The sequence below is a fragment of the Sciurus vulgaris genome (genome assembly GCF_902686455.1).
Source record: "Sciurus vulgaris genome assembly, chromosome: 2".
NCBI classification, from domain to species: Eukaryota; Metazoa; Chordata; class Mammalia; order Rodentia; family Sciuridae; genus Sciurus; species Sciurus vulgaris.
Genome location: NC_136462.1, coordinates 147,249,986 through 147,260,054, shown reverse-complemented (window position 1 = coordinate 147,260,054; position 10,069 = coordinate 147,249,986). Strand labels below are relative to the sequence as shown.

General features: G+C 44.3%; 1 long non-coding RNA gene across 1 annotated transcript in view; it reads left to right on the top strand.

The window, feature by feature from the left end:
• The first annotated feature begins 280 nt into the window (after positions 1-280).
• Positions 281-10,069, top strand: part of LOC306654207 — a 48,744-nt gene continuing 38,955 nt past the window's right edge. Inside the window, exons 1-2 of the long non-coding RNA XR_013761906.1 lie at positions 281-368; positions 1,892-1,998. This is a non-coding gene — a long non-coding RNA (uncharacterized lncRNA). The remainder of the gene's footprint in view (positions 369-1,891; positions 1,999-10,069) is intronic.

Below are 10,069 nucleotides of genomic sequence, written 5' to 3'. Positions count from 1 at the left end.
CTGGGCCTGATTTATGTGGCAGAGGTCTATGAGAGTGGTATTATCCTGGCTTTGGGGAACCAAGTTCTGGTTTTCTTAACGCAGAGTAAGTTAGAGTGTTCTAGGAAGGCTGGAAGGATGGATTCATGAAGGAAGGGAGGGATGAGTGAAGAAAATTAACCTGATCTGAGTGAGGAATCCCCAAAATCCCCATTTTTCTAGATGATTAATTTCTATAATCAAGAAGGGAAACGAAATTTTATCTGTTATTTATTTATTTATTTATTTATTTTCCTGATGACCACCACGAGAGAGTCTGAAAGGGAGGGCTGCCGGCTGGGGTTGCGTGAAGGAGATGGAGCTTTGGCTTGGAGAAGCCTGGTGCTCAGGTAAGGATGGCTGGGCCTGAGACTAGTGGAAGGAGAGCCAAGGGAATACATCTGGCTTGCAGCTGGAGCTCATCCAGGTGGGGATGTAGATTTGGAAATTTCATACATAGCAATGATAGTGGAGGTGAGAGAAAGAATTGAGAGCAGAACTTTGAGGATGCTCATGGTGAAGTTGGTGGAGAGAGAAGTGTGTAACTTCCTAGCAACCAAGGGAGGAGGACACTTCTTTTTTTCTTTTCCTTTTCCTTTCCATTGACACATAACCATGGTATATATTTATAGGGTACATGTACAATGTGATAATTTTATGCATGTACACAATGTGAAATGATCAAATCATGGTAATTAGTATTTTCCTCTCCTTAAACATTTATCATTTCCTTGTGTTGGGAATCTTCAAACTCCTTCCTTCTAGTGTTTCACAAAATATACAACGAGTTGCTGTGAACCATAGTCACCTTGCTATACTGTAGAAGCTAGAACTTACTCCTCCTATCTGGTGATATTTTGGTACCTGTTACTAGACTTCTCTCTATTCCCCTGCCCACCTACTAAAATATATGTTCCTAGTCCCCGTCTCCACTAAAAACCAATCTACTCTCTACTTCTGTGGAATCTTGTGGAGTGCAAAGAACAGTAAAGCTGAGGAAAGCAAATTGGCTGGCTCTCTGGTAATCCCAAGAGAGCACTTTGATAGACTGTGGGCAAGGGGCACTCCTGACTGAAGGGTCTGGAAAGGAACTGTCCATGCCTCTGGGAGAGAAACTGAGAAGGTTTATGCCACTAGCTTATCCATTTTGTTTTCAGAGGTGAAACATTGATTCTATACTGCTAGCACATTCCTCAGTAACAGCCATATCATCTGAAATGTCTAAAAAGGATTCTGTCTGAATCCTGAAATGGAGCATGTGCTCTGTCATGTACCATCTAGTCACTTAGTACTGATAGAGAGGTGCTTTGGAAAGAGCCCCAGTTAGATCTGGTTTCTGACTCTGGATCTAGTGTTAACTAACTGAATTGTCTTAGCCAGATAATTCAACCAGAGATCTTCATCCATACATCAACAAGTTCTTACCATGCTTTATTTTGCATTGCTATTGACGTTGGATTCCCCCTCAACCTTACCTCACATGTAGTAACTGTTCAATAAGTACACTAGCTGAGAGGATAGAGAGATGAATGAATGGGTGATGAATATAAATTCTGGAACCAGTTGCCCATCTATAAACCAAGAGATCCAAAGACAAACTTTCCTGAGTTTCCTTCCACCTCAAATCATCTATAGTTACACTTTTTTGATTACAAACAGAATTCTTCCAAAGTTGCTTAGAACCAGTACACCTGGGCCAGTTAGGCTTTTGTAGATTATTCTACTTACTATCCCTGATGGTAAAGACTGGCCTGTTTATTATCGTATCTACACAGCCTCTCCTTTATGATCAGTGGTAGGATTTTAGAAGATCCATACTAAGCATTCACTGAATGAAAAAGAAATAATTTCCAATTGTACTCTAATTTTCTAGAAACACATTTAAAGGATATGTAGCATACAGTCCACAGCGGTTGTCAACTCGAACTCGAAGATTTTCCCTGATGACAGAACAGGATGTGTTCCCGTGGCCAGTTTCTGGTATGACATCTGCATGTGGTTTTGCAATTCTGGGTTAAAACTTGTCCTTACATCTGTCGCCCATCAACACGGCACTAGGAAGTATCAAGCCTGGGACCCTGCCACAGTGTAAGAGAGAAGCTGACAATTTGGAAAACGCCCAGGGACCAGTGGCGAGGATGGCGAAGGGTCTGGAAACGTCAAGAAAGAACGGTTATAAGAATCAAGGGTATTTGACCAGAAGAGAGAGACATGATGGCTGCTTCTGAATATTTAAAGGAGTTGTAACACGGGTGTTGTCCAAGTTCACTTGGGCTAGAATTTGTGTTTTTTTTTTTTCTTCATGGGCCTCCTGAGAACAGACCTGTTACTGGTGGATGTAAGTTACAGAGAGGCCAATTCCAGCTCAGTCTAAGAAATTAAGATTGTTTTCCAACTGAGTTATAATCTGAGTTATAGAATCAGCTGTCCAATGAAGCAGGGAAGAATGAGCACCACCAGAGTTGGAGGAAAGGAGCTGGGTGTGTTAGGCTGGGTGCTCAGGCAGGTGACCTCTCAGGTCTTGTTCAATGTGGAGGTTCCAGAATTCTAAATAATTGAGCACACTGATAGAAAGGGAAAGCGCCTTGCTTTGTCCATTTAGAAACTGCCCCTGGTCTTCACTGTGGTTCATCTAATTCCTGGCAGGTCTCCTCTAAACACATTTTTCTATTCTGTGGTTTTGGCCTCCCAGCTGAAGTGACTATAAACCTCTCTCCTCTCTGTCCTAAAAAAGAGATCTTTTTTCCCCTTTTCCTAATAAAGAACTTAGGAGGTCTCAGGAAGACTGTACCCAAATGCAAAAATTCCATAAGAAAGAAAAACAAACAAGCAATAAACATTCAAAGCAAAATTATGACAATGAAGGCCAAACTCCCAGAATTCAGTTTGTCTGGCTTTCCAGAAAATAGAGCTTTTTCTGCCTTCAAGGATCTCTTCAGGAACAATGGATTTGCCTGACTCAAGATTGGACACACTAAATTCAAGTCTGAGAATAGGTAGGTGGGAGTCCTCCAAACTCCAGACTCCAGAAGGTAAATGGAGAGGGAGAAACGTGGTCTCCATGACAACCAAGGGCCCCAAGCATACAAACCTCCTTTCTACCTGGGGCCAAAGTCCTCCAACAGCCACTGGGGCTGGGTTTGCACCGCTGGGGCCTCCTATCTGGTGGTTGGTGACGTCAGTGGAGCCTCTGATTGAGTGATTTTCTTGGAATTATGCAGAGTGTGGCCCATAAAATAGAGAAAGTAATGTATCAGCTGCGAGGCTTAAAATAAGAACTGATTCACAACCACTTTATTTGTGACAACATCACTGTGAACCAGAAGTGGCCCTCGGCTCCCCCAACCAGAGCTCAATTGGTTTTCTTTTCATAGTGGCATGAGCTGTCAGAGCCAGAAGGGCTCTTTGGGACTGGCCAACCCCTCATTTTACAGATGAGGTTTCGTTTGAAGCTCAGTTCCAAGAGCGCTTGGCGTGCAACAGGAAAGTGTTAACATTTTCCAGAAACAGCCCTCGCCTCTCCGCTGAAGGCTACTTTAACATGAAAGTCCACGTCTTGTTTCAATTAGCTCTGGTGCAATGGGTTCCATGACTGGGAAAGGGGTGAGCGAGACGGAGGAAATGATGTCACGGGAGACCCCAGGTAAAATGCGCAGGACAAGACGGCAGTCGCCAAGCGATCCTTCCCTCGCTTAGTCGGCGACTTTGGAGGGAAAAATGGGGCTCCCTCTTCTGTAGCAGCTGACCTAGGTGGCAGCCACAGTCACCGGGGGCAACTACAGGAGAGCCACTTCAGTGACGCCGCTCAGGAGATGGAACTATCCATCCCTCCGTCACTTAGGTCCAAACACAAGGGCGCCGCCTACTGGCCATGGGAATCAAGGGCGCCCCCTGTTGGAATCCAGTGTGAACAAGGCAACTGTATGTAGCGGCATTTGCTAGGTCTCTTTTCCAGGGGCTTGAGTAGTTTGAAGAAGAGCCTTCTCTCCAGCCTCAATCTCCAAACCCATCCACTCCACCATCATTGGCTCCTCCACCTGCTGCGTCTTGTAGGGAAACTGGAATCTACCACAAGGAATAGGTGTCACAGAGGAAGGCTCAAATTCCCTGTGATCACCCACTTCTATAAACCCACACAAGACCCTGGCCCATACATTTCTTTTCTGTGTGCCTGTGGTGTGCGTTGGGGGCAGGGAGGAGGAAAGGAAGGGGCCTGTGCTGACAATTGCAGGTCTGTTCAGAAGCCCAGAGGAAAAAGTTAGCACAGACTAAGTAGGAGAAAGAATATTTCAGGGTTTCCAAGAATAGTTAAATAATTGCTGCTATTCCAGCCCTCAGATTGGTGGTTTGTTTGAGTAATAACTCTGGCATGAGTCCTTTATACCACACGTTGTCCCAGAGGCCAGGCTGGCTCTACCATGTCTGCAAGGGCTATCCCAAGGGTGCATTGGGGTTCTGGGGAACTCCATGGTGAAGCAAAGGAACAAAAAGTTGGGCTGCAAGGCAAGGCAGTGGAGGTGGCATTTTGGTCTTGAGGGACATGTCTGTGGGATTGCCAGCTTGGACAATTTCAGAGCTGTAGAAGTTTTCCATGAGATCTTTTCTGAGGCATAAATTATTTACCATGCAAATGCCTGACCTATCTTATTACCCAATCAGATCTCAGTTCACATAAAGAGGCTATGATGTCATTATTTGGGGGTACTCTCTCCTTGCATTAAATTTTGCTGGTCTGAGCTGGATGCTGATTGCTTGTGAGATCACACTGTATCTGCAGAGGGGCTGAGTGTGCACTCATTGTCTTTGTGTGTGAGGTTTGGTTGTAATTGCTGTTGTAGCCATGATCCACCCAGGTATCTCTTCCCAACACATGCCAGGATGTCCGCTCCCTGGAGAAGGGAGGGTCTTTTCCAGGCCTCCCAGAAGTGCACAAGTAGCAGATCCTGCAGGCCAGGTTCTAGTTCTGACTCTGTCATTAAGTGGCTCTGTGCTCTTGTGCATGTCACTAGTCCCAATGAAAAATGATAAGAGTGGAACTCAGTCTGTGTCTTCAAATGCTGCAGGTTGTGACTCATTAGCTAGTCGTCATGAAATCAGTTCAGATGCAGTAAACACTGAAGGATTCTGTAAGTAGCCAGCAGCCAGAACATCCCAGTGAAATTTGATGCAAAGCAAGAGTGTCCCCAAGTACTAAGGCCATTTATAGCATCTTGCAAATCTTACCCAATATAGGACCCTTTCCTGGGTTAGCCACTTGCACAGATAGGATGCTGACTAAGAGAAAAGATGATTCCCTCGTGATAAAGCAACAAAAATGACAATGATGATAATGATGAGCATTTAGCAGCTGGCAATATAGGAAGTGTGAGACCTCATTTAATCCTCATGACAGTCCTTCCAATTGTATAGCTATTGTAAGCATCTTATTTTATAAATAAAGAGACTGAGACTCAGAGAAGTTAAGTACGGCCCCAAATTCCATAGTCAGAATTTGAATCTGGGCACATCTTACCCCAGAGCCCACACTTGGAAATTCTACACATTACTGTTCCTCTCTTACTGGATTGCACTTTTCTTAAAGAAGTCCTTGCTGTCTGCTCCTGGTATTGTGACTACCTTTGTGTCATCCCATCACCTTGTGTGTGGTCCAACAACTGCTTCTAACAGGTAGAATATGCCCAAGGAATGGGGTGTCACTTCTGAGATTGGGTTACAGAAGAGTGACCATGCCTTCAGATGACCATAACCCCAGAAAACATTCTAACCACAGTCTCATGACTGTGGAAGGAGCAAAGATACCAGCTAAACTGTATTGCTGACCCTGAGAAATGGTGAGATGATAAATGCTGGTTGCTTTAAGCCACTGAGTTTTGGAGTAATTTGTTACCCAGCAGTAAGTGGCTGCTGCACTCCTGGTATCCTCCACCCTACTTTTGAGAAAACCAGAATACTTCACTCACTCTCCATCTTCACCTACCTACAGATTATGCCCTCTTAGAATGTTTTCTTTTCCAATTAATCAACAGTCTCCCAAGGATGGGATAGTTCCTGGGCTCTCTACCTTCTCTGGAAAAGTTGAGTGTTTCAACATCTTTCTTAGGTGGGGAACCCAAACGGGCACCTGGTTGTGGTGGGACTATCACTTCTCTCTGGTTTGGCTATTCCTGCTTGAAGATCACTTTTCTGCTTATCAGCCTCTTTGGACAAGTTACTGTTCTTCTCTGGGCTTCCATTTCTTCATTTATAAGACAGGGAGAATGCAGTTTCTCTCTTCTGGGGTCATTGTGATGATGAAATGAGATGATCCATCCAAGTGTTTAGAACAGTGCTGAGTATATAGCAGTGCAGGTGCATGTGTTTTGGGAGTATTTAGCACCACTCTGTTCTGTTCAAACTGCTACAACAAATATGCAAAGACAGCTGGGGTTACAGAAGAGGCATGAGATATTCCTTCAATGCTGGTTTTTATTCTGCGGAAATATCCACAAATCCTCACCTGTCTCCTAGGGCTATTTCTCCGGTACAGCAGCTAAAGCTAAGGGTTCTAATAGGTGAAAGCAGAGGCCAATTCCTCCTGAGTGCAAGTAGGTAGGAAGTGTCGTGTGAGGAATACATTCAACTTTCCTGTTCTGTGTAACTCCCGAAATGCATACCAACCCCTACAGTTCTCAGGAGCTCCCTGCATTTCTTGATGAGGAGAGCTTTGATTTGCTTTGGAACACAATAGAAGAGACACAAGTGTGATGTGCCACTGATGTACCCTAGGCACCAAGTTCCCAGCAGTGCCTGGGGCTTTTGGGCTCTGGCCGATGCTGGCCCCTCCTGAAGGGTCTGGGACTGCCAGGGAGGGGGTCAGGGATCCTGATGGATGGAGGCCCTCCATCCACCCATATTGATCAGGACAGTGACTTGGTTCACCCAGAAGGGTTCTCCCAGAGCTCTTGTGCTCTGTCACTGCAGATGGAAAAAATAAAAATAAAACCAGGATGGAGGAAGTTTATTTATGTATTTATTGGAGTAAACTGTGTCTACATGAATCAAGGAGCTGGGTTTTAAGCTGATGAGAAGTGAGGAGCAATGGGGGCAGAGAAGGTGCAGGAACAGATCTCAGGAGCTCCAGGTGACTTAGGCCTCAGCACTGACTAACCTTGGGATCTTTCTGAGGTCTCCATTTCCTCATCTACAACATGCAAATGAATAAACCACTTTGTGAATGAAGATGCAAATATGATTGATGTTCTTATTCTTTTCCAGCAAAGGAAAATAGTTCTCTGCTCTCCCTTCCAAGAGGAAGTCTGTAGTCTGTCTTCCTCGGGGCCCCTTTCTGTCTTCAGAATGTTTAAAGGCAGAATTTCTGAAGTCAAGATAGAGACAGGGAATCGGTCCAATTGTATTTCATCCTGTTGTGGTTTGATGTCCACAGTAAAACTCACGCTGAAATTCGACCCCATCGTGAGGTATTGAGAGGATGGAAACAATCTGACTGTGGGGTTTGAAGGTAGAACCTTTGGGAGGTGATCACAGTTGAATGAGACCATAAGAGTGGGGTCCTAATCCAAAGGAATTGTTATTTATAAGAAAGGAAAGAGACACTTGAGCAAGGAAACTCAGTCCCTCTTGCCATGTGATGCCCTGCACTGCCTTGGATCTCTGCAGATTCCCCATCAGCAAGAACAACCTCACCAGTTGTGGTCACACAATCTGGAACTTCCCAACCTTTAGAACTGAGGGCTGCATAAATCTCTTTTCCATTATAAATGATCTGATCTGTAGTATTTAGTTACAGCAATAGAAAGCTGACTGAAACACAGCCAGAGAAATGGGTGGTTTCTTCTTTCTCTGCTGCTATTGCACAGCTGTGGTGCTGGCAGGGTGGACCTTGGCCCTCTGAGGGAGGACAATCCCTCTGCTCATGTTTAGGCTCAGTTAAGTCTAAGTCCAAACTCTTTCAGTTTTACCAGTGAGCTGTGGGAACCACTGCCTTTCTCTCCCTGGAGACACTCACAGGGGGCTTTGTACCCTTGCTCTTCTGACTCTTGACACACACAGTGTTTCCAGGGCAGGAGGGTTCTTGAGCCCTGACCTGAGTTACCTGATTGCTTCCAGGGCACGTGACATGCTCCCCTCTACATTACACCACATGTGATCTATTTCTCCCAAGTGTGGCCAAGGTCACTGCCTTCATTGCTAGAATAGAAGCATACAGAGTCTAAGTTTCCTGTGGAGCCCTCCCATGGGGGTCATGACCCCTCATCTCCCTACAGTCACTGTGAAGTTACAGTGGGTCATTCTTGTTTCTCAGGTTGTACTTACAACGGACACATGACCTGGATATCGTCAAAGCGTCTTGGAACTCAAGGTCCCTCTCACTTTTTGAAATACCCCTGATTGGATATCTGTCACTTTCTGATACCAGGAGAAGCTCCAGAAGCTTCTGTTTTTGATTGTTACTTTTCTGATTACAACTCAATGATAGCTTTTCACTGTATTCCAAATGCTATTTTTTTATTGCAGTACTGGGATTGAACCCAGGAGTACCTTGCCTCTGAGCTACATCTCTAGCCCTTTCTAAATTTTTAATTTTGAGACAGGGTCTCACTATGCTGCTGAGGGCCTCGTTAAGTGGCTGATTCTGACCTCAAACTTGTGATCCTCCTGCCTCAGCCTCCCGAACTGCTGTGATTACAGGTGTGTACCACTGCATCCAGCCCCTGCTAAATTCTTGGTACCTTGATGTCTTCCTCTCTCAGATGTAGACATTTCTCCCTGCCTCTTACTACTGCTGCTTGTAGCCCCTGGTTTGAGGAAAGAATTCCCTGTTTCTTCAGGGTGTACATTTCAGACTGCAGTAAACTCTCTTGAAAAAGTTTAATCCAAATAACACAGAATACAGCAGAATCCCCATTCCCCAAAGGTTTCAATTGTTACCTTCCATCAGGTCACATGATGGGGTATCCCAAACTCCTTGAGTCATATAAGGAAAAGAGGACCATGGCGATGGGTGTAGAATCTCATTACTAGGCCTCAAGACAGTGGCCCCAGAACCCCTTTGCATATTTGTAAACCTCTGTACTGGGGGCACCACAAGGGTGACCTCTGAGTGCAAACCCAGAGTCAGATTACAGACAATTTTGTCCAGTCTGTGACTTGCCTATTCATTTTCTGAAAAGTATCTTTTTATGAGCAGAAGCTTTTAATTTTAGTATATCTAATTCATCATTTTTTTTTCTCTCGTGGTTATTGCTTTCTGTGTCCTCTGCCTACTCTTAAATCATGAATATATTCTTCTATAGTTCTTCTGGAAGCTTGATAGTTTTGACAGTTGCATTTAGCCTATGATCCATCTTGAGCTGAGTTGTGTATCTGATATGGGCTAGAGGTCAAGGTTTATATTTTGCCATATGGATATTCAGTTGTTCTTACTATATTTGTTGAGAAGACTTCTTTTTCTTCAATGGATTGCATGGGGGCAACTTTGTGAAAATCAATTGATCATATTTATGAGTTCCATTGTTTCATTATGATTATGGATCTAACTGCAACAGCAATTCTCTGTAGTGTTTATCCTCACACACACTTTGGCCACGTGGATGGTTATGTAATTATTTTCTTTGTTTTTGTTCTATTTGTATTATTGAAATGTAATTTTTATACAGTAAAAGTAGTAAAACATGGATTTGTATACCATGTCTTTCCTTTTCTTTTTCTTTTTCATTTTTTTTTTCTTTTTTTAGCACCAGAGAATGAACCAGGGACTTTTAACCACTGAGCAACATCCCTAGTCCTTTTTTAAATTTATTTTTTATTTTGAGACAGGGTCTTGCTAAGTTGCTTAGGGCCTTGCTAAGTTGCTGAGGCTGGCTTTAACTTGTGTTCCTCCTGCCTCAGCCTCCAGAGTCGCTGGCATTACCGGCATGTGCCACTGCGCCTGGCTACCTTTATCTCTAGACTTTCCACTGTCCTCTGCAGTCAACTCTGGGCCCCTGGGTTGGACAGGCCCTGGCACCGGACAAAGTATATTTTGGTTGAATGAACACCTTCAGTCAGTAAT